We start from the raw sequence: 11,051 nt of genomic DNA, 5'->3' as shown, positions 1-11,051 counted from the left end.
GGAGCGGGAGTTAGGTCGCCGTTGGTGGCTACTGCCTCGCTAGGGTGGCTTCTAGCCACCCTAGCCTCGCCTCGCGACGGCGTGAGATGGGGCCCCGTTTTTACACAGCTGGTGTGACGTCACTCTAGGTCACGTGGTGTGGCGTCACGCAGCGAGGTCACGCTAAAGGTCAATGGTGCCTACCACCGCCTCGCCACGGAACGGGCTGAAGTGTGACCTAAAGTAGTATTGCTTCGCAATAAAATGTCGGAGCGTGTAGTCCGCTGCTCTCTAAAATAGCGTTAAATAGCCGCTCCTATTGCCTTTTTGAAGCAGATTATTATAAATCACATTGTGTATAGAGTTCGCAACGTACACAACAGTTTCATTGTACACGTTGTAAAATTCGCGTCTGCGCTCTTTAGAAACTTGAAGCCACCGTAATATTCGACGACAGAACGCTTACCACTCATTTTAACTCTTAAAAGTCCGTGAATGCGTCGCGAGTTCAAAAAGTGAATTACGTACACAGCTTCACTGCGTACGTATCTTAAGCACCACCGTTATGCTGCCATTGTACCATGCAGAAGAGCTAGCTTTACAGTTTGAAGAGTTCCGTGTTAGGGCCTGCAGTGCAGCACGTTTTAAAGCACTGGGATCGCTTAATTTTTTGCAAGCTTTCTGCTGAGCTAGACATCCAACGATATTAAAAACAAGATATGCTCACCTTCCCGTGAAACAGAATCGATCAGCCTATTGCACATATCGGGCGGAGGACTTACTCGTGAATACTTTTACTAAACTTTTACCAGATCACCTGCCTTTCACTACGGCACACAGCAGTAAATCCTAATGTCATCTACGACATTAGGCTGTCTGTAATCAACTAAAAAAAGCTAGATTATCCTATGAATCTTTTAAAACAATTTTTCCAGTCTCTTAAGGAGGCTAGGAAAGGGAAATTTATGCCGTCGATCTAGCATTGCAGCGGCTACCTATGCTCGTTGTTTACATTTCTTGCACCGCTCCTCCTCTTCTAGTTTCACTATTCAAGCATTCGCAAATATGTCTTCTTTTGTATATTTGTGAATTTATTTATTTACCGCCAATACAAGCGTTTTGTGCCTGCCGAAATGGCAAGACAAGCGCTGAACAGATCGCAGAAGCGAACGACAGCGAACAAGTTATAACTAGCGCCACTCTGCTCGTATGGTCTTTCCCTAGCGCCAAAACGGGCAAACTAGACCAGGCGTGCTGGAGGAGGGAGATCTGTGCAGGTCTGGAGATCAGTAGGTCGTGCTATAGCCATGGTGTTCGCATAGGTCCTACATAGTTTCGGGGTTTAATTTCGCGCGCTTTCTCAGATAGTTTGTATAGTTGGGCTCGTGGAGCAAGCCTGCGTTTCAATCGAAGGTAAGTGCTGTCATTTGCTAACTGTTTCTGATCAGTCTGGCCTGCGGACACGTGTGATGGCCTTGTTTTTCACCTCCTTTAGAGCTTACGGTTGGCGGGAAGCGCGCCATGGAAAACGAAGACGAAAGTAAGTTATCGTCGCATTTTTCATTCCTCCATGTTCGTAGCGTTAGTCTGCCGCTCTTAAAGTGCAGTCCAGTGCTATACTCTCAATGTCACTCGCGTAAACAACACGCACACATCAATTTACTGGCGACTGAGAATCTGAACTACGAGGAATACAAGCGAGCAGTAACGTCAGCATGGCTACCATGTGTAGAGCGACTGCCTACCGTCGCGTCTGCCAAGCCGTGCAGGTCGATGTGCGCGCAATATTGGCAGCTGCTGGCGAACATATTAACGCAAGGAATCTTCCTGGTGTTGCTGCCACCTCCTTTCAGCCAGTGGAAGTTCGCGAATCACATCCGAACCTTTCGCTCGGCCAAGTTGCGAGGGGCAGCATTTGTGGCGGTGCGCAGGAATTTTGCAATGTGGACTAGTCTGGTGACAGCATACATAGCAATCACAGTTTTCCCGTGGATTAAAACACGTTAGCGGGCTAGTTGGTTAGAATCCATGGTAGATTGGTATAAGCTCGACTGTACGAGGACGTAGGAATAAACAGATAGACACAGCGCTTCACTTTCAACTATAGATGTTATTTTCGCACGCATTGATAAATGTATACCGTACGAGCGCAAACAAACGTAACAGCAAAAAAAAAAGAACATTCAGTGGTGAATTTCGATAAACCGAACACGTGTGCAAGGCATGGGGAAAATATGTACTGTAGTGATCACAAAGATAAACCGAGGAATCGTATCTCCTTTTCAGATAGCGATACCGAAGGCTTGCTTACGCACTTTTCCACTAATTTTGCAATCTCGTAGGCTTCCACAATCTCCCTCGTCATCCTGCTATGAGCCCTATACAGAATGGAAGTACTTTCAAACATGGGCTTGCAGGAATAATCTCGGCAGTGAATACCCAAATGACCCGGGATTACCCTAGTGACGTTATATCGATGCTCTTTTAATCTCTCATTCATGCATATGCCGGAAGTGGAATGGCATAGACAACGTTATGAGTACAGGTTACAAATTGTTTGCGATGTTGAGGAGAACGTGCGTGCCTTTTGTTACTCAGGTTAACACAGACAATAACAAAAGGCATGCATGCTATACTGCCAGGATAGTCGTCTACACTAAATTGTTTTGTCATTTATGCTGTGGTAGCAATTAAACCGGTATCATACTTAAAAGTTAATTAAACCATCTTGTACACCTTTGCTTGGGGACCATTGGTCGCACCATGTCGAGTCTTCAGCCAGGCACACTTAAACTTGCTCTTCCTTTTACTTAGCTGTTCTGTTTGAGTTCTGATCAACAAACAGTTTGTTGCCTGTGAATTTTATGGCTCTTGAAGATGTGAAACATTACGACATGCTTAGTGCACTGTTTTTGTAGATCTTTCATACCATGCCTCACTTTGAACGTCGGCTTGACGATCTGAGTCTGCAGGTTCAGGCCTTCACTTTATGCGCACTGTGGAGCATTGTGCTAATCTTTAACTTCACCTACAGCTCCTGACTTAAGAAATAGTTATTTTGATCTAACTTTCCATATACGCATCCAGCATGAGGATTAAATCCATTTTCTGAACTGGCAGTAATGACAGCATCTGCTTAAGACTGTCAGATTGCTGGAAGCTTCATCCACAGGCTCACCAAATTACGGCACCATCTTACATTTCTTTCAAGGTTTCTAAACTGGCCTTTTAAGACAGCCGCTCCAACATAAGAATTTCGCTCTGCAAAGTTGTTAGCAAACTGGTGCACAACGTTTGTAATGCAACTTTACAGGACCATGTAAAGCTAATTATTCTCCTGCAGCTTCTTAATTGTCTCACCAGCCGTGAAATAATGCCTCTGTGTTGGCACATAGCGTTTTCTTTCTTTTTATATGTATTTTGCATTGAGGTGAAGCATAACCAGTGGCCTCTTTCTGTTTCAGCTGTACTGCACAGACCAGCATCTATGCCATTCTATAGAAGGCAGGTAGAAGCGCCTGGTATGTCTTTACACATGTGATTGCAGTTTAATGTTGCTTTGTACCACACTTGTGCACTGGAGCACTGCATATTATGATTAAGATGCATTGTACAGATCTTAGATGAGAGGGTATATTCTGTAAGTGTCCACTGTGTGGACACTTACAGAATACTTCCTTGCCCCACCATCCCAGCTTCTGCACCTTTTGTAAAAAATTTAAGACCACTTACAGGCTACTGAGGCTTTTTTGAACGAATATCAGCGTAAGACATAACAAGACATGACACAAATGCTTTGTGTGTCATGCATACAGTTTATTTGTACATTAAATGTTTTTTCTGGTCTCAGCTAGTATATTTAAATTTTTGTCTGCTTGTGCATTCTGCTATCAAATAGAGTGTAAGCCATGCTGTCTTTGTTGTTTCAGATGCTTTGCACAAGTCTGTAGCTACTCACGCTGAAGCTCCAAGGTTATACACAAACTTGCAAACTCAAGGTTAGTCACCTCTGTGATATACATCTTTGTGCAGCTGTGATTTACTGTTCCTAGTATTAGTTTTTGTACATTTATTACACTGTGGCAATGTGGAGCTTAACCTATGGTCTGCTCTACATTCAGGTTCAGCCTACAGGCCAGTATCCACATCTCTTGCTGAAGCTACAAGGTCACGCACAAATCCACATGGGCTCGGTGTGTAATTCATATGCAATGTGATGTTCTTTATGCAGGTGGAGTTTAATCCATGGTTTTTGTTTTAGGTGCTTTGCACAGGTCGGAAGCTGCAGGCTCATTCACGGAATTGCAAACTCGTGGTATGTCATTTCTGGGATATGCATCATTATGTTGCTGTCTTTCATTGTTTCCACTTTTTTATTTTTTTGTACATTTATTAGCTATGGTCAAATGCCTGTGGTCTGTTTTATGTTCAGGCTCGTCATACACACCAGTATCCACACCCCTTGCTGGAGCTACAAGGCCACACACGGAACCACATGTGCTTGATGTGTCATTTTGATGTCGCATTGCTATGTTTGTTATGGTGCTGTAGTTCTTGATAGTTAGTTCTTTTAATGCAATTAGGATTCTTTGCCTACTTCAGGCGTTTTGAGCCTATCTATCTAACTATCCTCTTACGTCTTTGTTTCAGGTGGTTTATGCAGGCCTGCTTCGACACATGCTGAAAATGCCAGCTTCACAGAGTTGCAACGTCTTGGTATGTCCTGCATGCAATATAAATCTTTATGCTGGCTTTGTTCAGTGATTATAACTTTTTTTTGACATTTAATACACTGCAGTCAGGCAGAGCATAACCTGTGGTGTCGTTTATGTTCAGATTCATCGTACAGGCCGGTATCCACATATCCGACTGGAGCTACAAGGTCACACGCAGATCCACAAGTGCTTGGTATGTCATCTACCTTCTATTAATCGTTATAGTTAATAGGGTCCAGTGATGGGTTTTAGTGTTGCTAAGGCGAAATTTTCAGTATTTTATCTGTGAAGACTGATTTGTCTTGCTTTCTCATTTAATATTTACTTGAGACAAGTGGCTTCGTTCCGGCAGCGAAGCTCTCCACATCTCTGTAAGGTGCCTTGCGGATGTCTCGTGCTGACGATGCCCTCTCGGTGAGCGCATATTTCCCCCTCCTCATCTTTTAAGAGGTTCAATACATACAAGCATCTGTCTCGCAAACCAGATTTTTTTTTTTCAAGGGAATTTTCCACGTCTCAGTAATTTCTCTCGTCGTATTCGAGTGCCGATTGCCGTGTTATAGTTTGTTAACGAAGCTTTCCCTCAAGTCTAAATATTTTAAGGCAGTTTGTCGTGTGCGTATTGTTACGTTTCGCCTACAACGCGCGGTAATGCCGGCGCGGATGCAACGGACGCCGAGGCTTCGCTCAAAGCGGCAGACATTTTGGCCCGTTCGACGCCGCCGCAACGCCTCCCCGCCAAGCGTGTCCAGGCGTGTTTCAGTGCCACGTGTCTTCGTATGTGCGTGTGTGTGTGTGTGCCCACGCTTGTCAAAGCGCGGCAGCCGGGGAGCGGAGCTCCCCAAGTGAGGAGCCAGCAGGTCTGTCCGTCGGCGGGTTGGCGATGCGTCACTGCACTCGGTTCACCATGTCTCTCGGCTCGACCGTGCGCGCCGTCGTGGGCTCATGCTCCGCCGTCGCGTGGGCTCATCCCGTGACCTTCCTTCTGGCCCGCGACGCCGAGAGTATAAGAGCAGCTGCCCCCGGACGCCAGGAGAGAGGCTCCGATTTCTTCTGTTGAGTTACGTGCTCTCCCGTCTCTCACGTCGGTCGACCTGACCGGCCGCTCTTTTGCTATGTTAGAATAAACAAGTTGTTCTGTTACCAGTCTACTCTTGCTTTGCCGGGACCTTCGGATGCTTCCAGTGCCCCAGGCCGCCAGGCCAACGCTACCCTTGGGGCTTGCGACCCATTGGCAATAACGGGCGTCAGCACCGAGACACCAACAACTGGTTGCCAGCGGTGAGATCGCGACAACGGAGGCCAGCAGCGAAGAGATGCGGTTGAATGTATGCTGAGCAGCACAACGACCATCCGGGAGCAGTGCAACGAGCCCTGTGTGATGACTGGTTGCCTGCAGCGGAACGACTGCGCTGAAGTCTTGACTGCGAGGTTTGGTGAGTGCGGGACTTTCTTCTTCTGAGTTTTGCCAGGCTTTTGTTAGTGTCAGAAACAGAGCTGGTAATTGTGGTTGTCGTTGCTGCCGGGTTAGTTTGCGGCAAGACAATAGTAGGCAGTAGAGAAAGCAGCATTCAGAGCAGCCATGGATTTGAAGTCGTTGCGCAAACCGAAATTGCTGGAGCTTGCAAGAGAGTTGGGTCTGGATGTCTCAGACAAACTCAGAAAACCAGAACTGCTAAGGGCTATTCTTGAGTTAGAAGCTGAGGATGACGAGCTGTCGGAATGCCTTGAGACCATTGAGGAGAGGGAGCGTGAACTTAAAGAACAGAAAGAGAAAGATGAGCATGAACTTAAAGAACAGAAAGAGAAAGATGAGCGTGAACGAAAAGAACAGAAAGAAAAAGAAGAGCGCGAACACGCTTTGGAAATGAAGCGTCTCGAGGTAGAGATGGAACGCGCTCGTAATGGAAGTCAGGCACACGGTGCAGGAGAACGAGTATTGTTCAAAATGACTGACCTGATGCGGCCGTTTAAGCTTGGAGAGGACATTGGTTTGTTCCTGGTTAACTTTGAGCGAACGTGCGAGAAGCAGGGGTTCTCTCGGGAAACGTGGCCACAGCGCTTGCTCACTTTGCTACCCGGCGAGGCGGCCGACGTAGTCGCTCGCTTGGAGAGAGAGGAGGCAGAGGATTTCGACAAAGTGAAATCGAGTCTGCTAAAAAAGTACCGGCTGTCAGCGGAGGCGTTCCGTCGGAAGTTTCGGGAAAACGAGAAAGGCAGAAGTGAGTCATATACAGAGTTTGCGTACAGGCTTATGTCAAACATGCAGGAGTGGCTCAAAGAAGAGAAAGCGTTTGGTGACCACGAGAAAGTTCTGCAGTGTTTCGGGCTAGAACAGTTTTATAGTCGGTTACCTGAGAACGTGCGGTACTGGGTCTTGGATAGGCCAGACGTTAGTACGGTGGCTCGAGCCTCTGAGCTAGCCGAGGAGTTTGTGACGCGTCGGGCTCGTGGAGCTAAGGACGGTCAAAAGGGTGAATTTGGCTCCAAGTTTGAGAGGCCAAAGTTCACGCCCATGAGAGCAAAGGGGGACACACGTAGTTCGGATGCGAGTGAAAGCAGTCCGACCGAACGTAAGGAGACGGCGGCAACCGAAGCCGAACGCAGAAAGCGGTTCGAGACGAGGCAAGCGCGCGTTTGTTATACGTGCCAGAAGCCGGGTCACTTTTCGGCGCAGTGTCCAGAAACAAAAACAAAAGTCGTGTTTTTGTCTTTATGCAGCACTGACGAGAACATGAAGCTTCTCGAGCCTTACATGCGAGACCTCCTCGTGAACGGGAAAGAGTGCCGAGTGCTTCGCGATTCCGCAGCTACAATGGATGTAGTTCACCCCTCTTACGTAGAACCCGATATGTTCACGGGCGAGTGCGCATGGATCAAGCAAGCAGTGGAAGCTCATAGCGTGTGTCTGCCGGTAGCAAAAGTGCTTATTGAAGGACCTTTCGGAGCACTTGAGACGGAGGCCGCAGTGTCATCTATGCTGCCCCCCCAGTACCCGTACTTATTTTCGAACAGGTCCGATCACCTCCTGCGCGAGAAGGGGCTTTTGTTTGGTGAGGCTAGCGTTCAGGCCTTAACCAGATCGAAGGTTCGGGAGCTCGCTGCAAAGGCGGTAGTTGCGGGGCCGACGTTGTTGAACGATGAGAAAGGGTCAGAGGCGCAGCAAGCTGGTATTCAGAGCACGCCCGAACTGAATAAAATTGCGCCTGTAGCGTTAAAGGCACCAGATACTGGAGAGGAAAATCCCGACACGGGAAAGTTAGAAGAGCTGTCTCCAGATTTGCTCATCGCGCCTACGTCAGACGGACTTAACAGGTTGCTAAAAGTCAGCCGGTCGGCTTTGATAGCCGAGCAAAAGAAGGATGGCAGCCTAGAAAACATACGCTGCATTGTCAAGGAAGGTATCGCCAAGAAAAATGCTCGCTTTGTGGAAAGAGGTGGGGTCCTGTACCGGAAGTATCTAGACCGCAGGGGAGTGGAGTTCGATCAGCTGATCGTGCCTCAATGCTATCGTCAGGATCTGTTGCGCTTGTCGCATGGGGGTTCGTGGTCCGGACACCTAGGAGTTAAGAAAACTAAGGACCGTCTCTTGCAAGAGTACTATTGGCCAGGGTGTTTTCGGGACGCAGACCACTTTGTGAAGACATGCGACACCTGTCAGCGGGTGGGCAAGCCAGGGGACAAAACGAGGGCGCCGTTGAAGTTGGTACCTATCATTACGGAGCCTTTTAGACGGCTCGTTATTGATACAGTGGGACCTCTGCCGGTAACAGCCACGGGGTACCGACACATTTTGACTGTGATCTGCCCAGCGACAAAGTTCCCTGAAGCAGTGCCGCTTAAAGAACTCAGCTCAGTTGAGATAGTCAATGCACTACTGTCCATATTTGCGCGAGTTGGTTTTCCTGCAGAAATCCAGTCAGATCAGGGCACAGTGTTTACTAGCGCTTTGACGACAGCCTTTCTCGAAAGGTGCGGGGTAAAGCTGTTACACAGCTCAGTGCACCACCCCCAGTCGAATTCCGTTGAGAAGCTCCACTCCGTCATGAAGCGCGTGTTGAGAGCATTGTGTTTTGAACATCAAACTGACTGGGAGCTGTGTCTGCCTGGAGTGATGTTTGCATTAAGGACCGCGCCGCATGCGGCTACGGGGTTTTCGCCAGCTGAGCTGGTGTACGGTCGCTCGCTGCGATCTCCGCTTCGCATGCTTCGAGAATCATGGGAAGGCAGGGGCGACGACCCAGTCGTGGTAGAGTACGTGCTTAAGCTCCTCGAACGCTTAAGAAGGGCACAGGAGTTGTCAGGTGAAGCAATGGCAGAGGCCCAGCAGAGGGCCAAGGTTTATTATGATCGGACAGCCAGGGCCCGTCGTTTTGAGGTGGGCGATGAGGTCATGATATTGCGCACATCGCTAAAGAACAAACTCGACGTGCAGTGGGAGGGCCCAGCACGGATTGTTCAAAAACTGTCGGACGTTAACTACGTGGTGAGTCTGCCAGGAAAGCGGAAAGCACAGCAAGTTTACCACTGTAATCTGCTCAAACCCTATAAGCAACGGGAAGCAGTGGTGTGCATGATGGTAAACGTTCCCGAAGAGCTTCCGGTCGAGCTTCCGGGACTAGGCTCAGTGACGAACAGGAAAGACACCGATCAAGTCATTAGTGACTTAATAAGTAAAGCATCGCTGTCGCCTGAGCAGAAAACCGAACTACACCAGCTCTTACAAGAGTTTCAAGGTCTGTTCTCTGAGAGGCCTGGTAGGACTTCTGTCCTTACTCATGACATAGAACTTACCTCCCCAGAGCCAGTACGATCCAAGGCGTACCGGGTGTCACCCCGCCAGAGCGATATTATGGAGGCTGAGGTAAAGAAAATGCTACAGCTCGGTGTTATTGAAGCAGGTGAGAGTGATTATACCTCCCCTTTGATTTTAGTTGAGGTACCGGGCAAGGAACCTCGTCCTTGCGTCGACTACCGCAGGCTTAATTCCATCACTAAGGATCAAATTTATCCGATCCCTAACATCGAGGAGCGCCTTGAGAGAGTGAGTAGCGCTCAGTTTATTTCCACCCTAGATCTTGTCAGGGGTTATTGGCAGGTTCCACTTACAGAAGAGGCTAGTAGGTATGCGGCGTTCATTTCACCAATGGGGACATTCCGTCCTAAAGTTTTGAGTTTTGGTTTGAAGAACGCGCCATACTGCTTTTCAAGCCTCATGGATAAAGTGTTGCGGGGACAGCAAGAATTCGCTTTACCGTATCTAGACGACGTAGCGATATTCTCCGCATCCTGGCCTGAGCATATGGCCCACTTGCGGGCAGTGCTAACCCGCCTGCGCGATGCGGGCTTGACAGTCAAGGCTCCCAAGTGCCAGTTAGCACAGGCCGAGGTTGTCTACCTCGGCCACGTGATTGGTCGGGGTCGTCGCCGCCCCTCTGAAATAAAGGTGGCCGCTGTGCGAGACTTCCCGCAACCGCGCACGAAGACCGATATTCGGTCGTTCTTAGGTGTCGCCGGCTACTATCAGAGGTACATCCCCAGGTACTCTGATATCGCGGCTCCCCTAACGGATGCTCTAAGAAAGACAGAGCCGCAAACAGTCGTCTGGGACGAGACAAAGGAAAGAGCTTTTAGCGCCCTAAAGAGCGCCCTAACAAGCCAGCCTGTGCTACGATCGCCCGACTACACAAAAGGGTTCGTTGTTCAGTGTGATGCTAGTGAGCGAGGCATGGGCGTTGTACTGTGCCAACGGGAAAATGGAGAAGTAGAACACCCCGTCCTGTATGCTAGTCGTAAGCTGACGAGTCGTGAGCAGGCGTATAGCGCCACCGAGAAAGAGTGTGCGTGTATCGTATGGGCCGTTCAGAAATTGTCATGTTACCTAGCCGGCTCGAGGTTTATCATTGAAACGGATCACTGCCCTCTCCAATGGCTGCAGACCATCTCTCCCAAAAATGGCCGCCTCCTGCGCTGGAGCCTCGCTTTGCAACAATATTCCTTTGAGGTACGTTACAAAAAGGGGAGTCTCAACGGTAACGCCGATGGCTTAAGTCGAAGCCCCTAACGTGGGAATCAGCCTCAAAATTGCTTGTTACTGATGTTTTTCTTCCTGAGGCAGGATTTTTAACCTATTGCTTTCGTGTAGTGTTTCAAAGCGATGATGTGCTTTCTAGTGCAATTTTCCGATTTGTGGACGCGTTCTGAGTGCTGCTAAACTACTGTAAGGAACTAGGCAGCAGTATAAAAGGGGAAAGAGCCTGGCAGGGCTTAGTGAGGGTTGTGCCGTGCTTGCTGACTGAGCGGTTGACTTTCGGCGTAGTTCTAACGCTTGCCGGAAACGAGAACAAAAATGTCAAC

The 11,051-nt window shown here is 48.6% G+C and overlaps 1 long non-coding RNA gene across 1 annotated transcript; it reads left to right on the top strand.

Annotated features, from left to right (window-relative positions):
* The first annotated feature begins 1,296 nt into the window (after nt 1–1,296).
* Nucleotides 1,297–3,980, top strand: LOC129382050 (uncharacterized). The gene is made up of 4 exons (XR_008610130.2): nt 1,297–1,392; nt 1,475–1,519; nt 3,444–3,500; nt 3,909–3,980. It is a non-coding gene; the product is annotated as an uncharacterized lncRNA (long non-coding RNA).
* The last annotated feature ends 7,071 nt before the right edge of the window (nt 3,981–11,051 follow it).

Source organism: Dermacentor andersoni, chromosome 10 (assembly GCF_023375885.2).
Source record: "Dermacentor andersoni chromosome 10, qqDerAnde1_hic_scaffold, whole genome shotgun sequence".
Taxonomy (NCBI): Eukaryota; Metazoa; Arthropoda; class Arachnida; order Ixodida; family Ixodidae; genus Dermacentor; species Dermacentor andersoni.
This window is presented reverse-complemented; position numbering and strand designations above follow the sequence as displayed.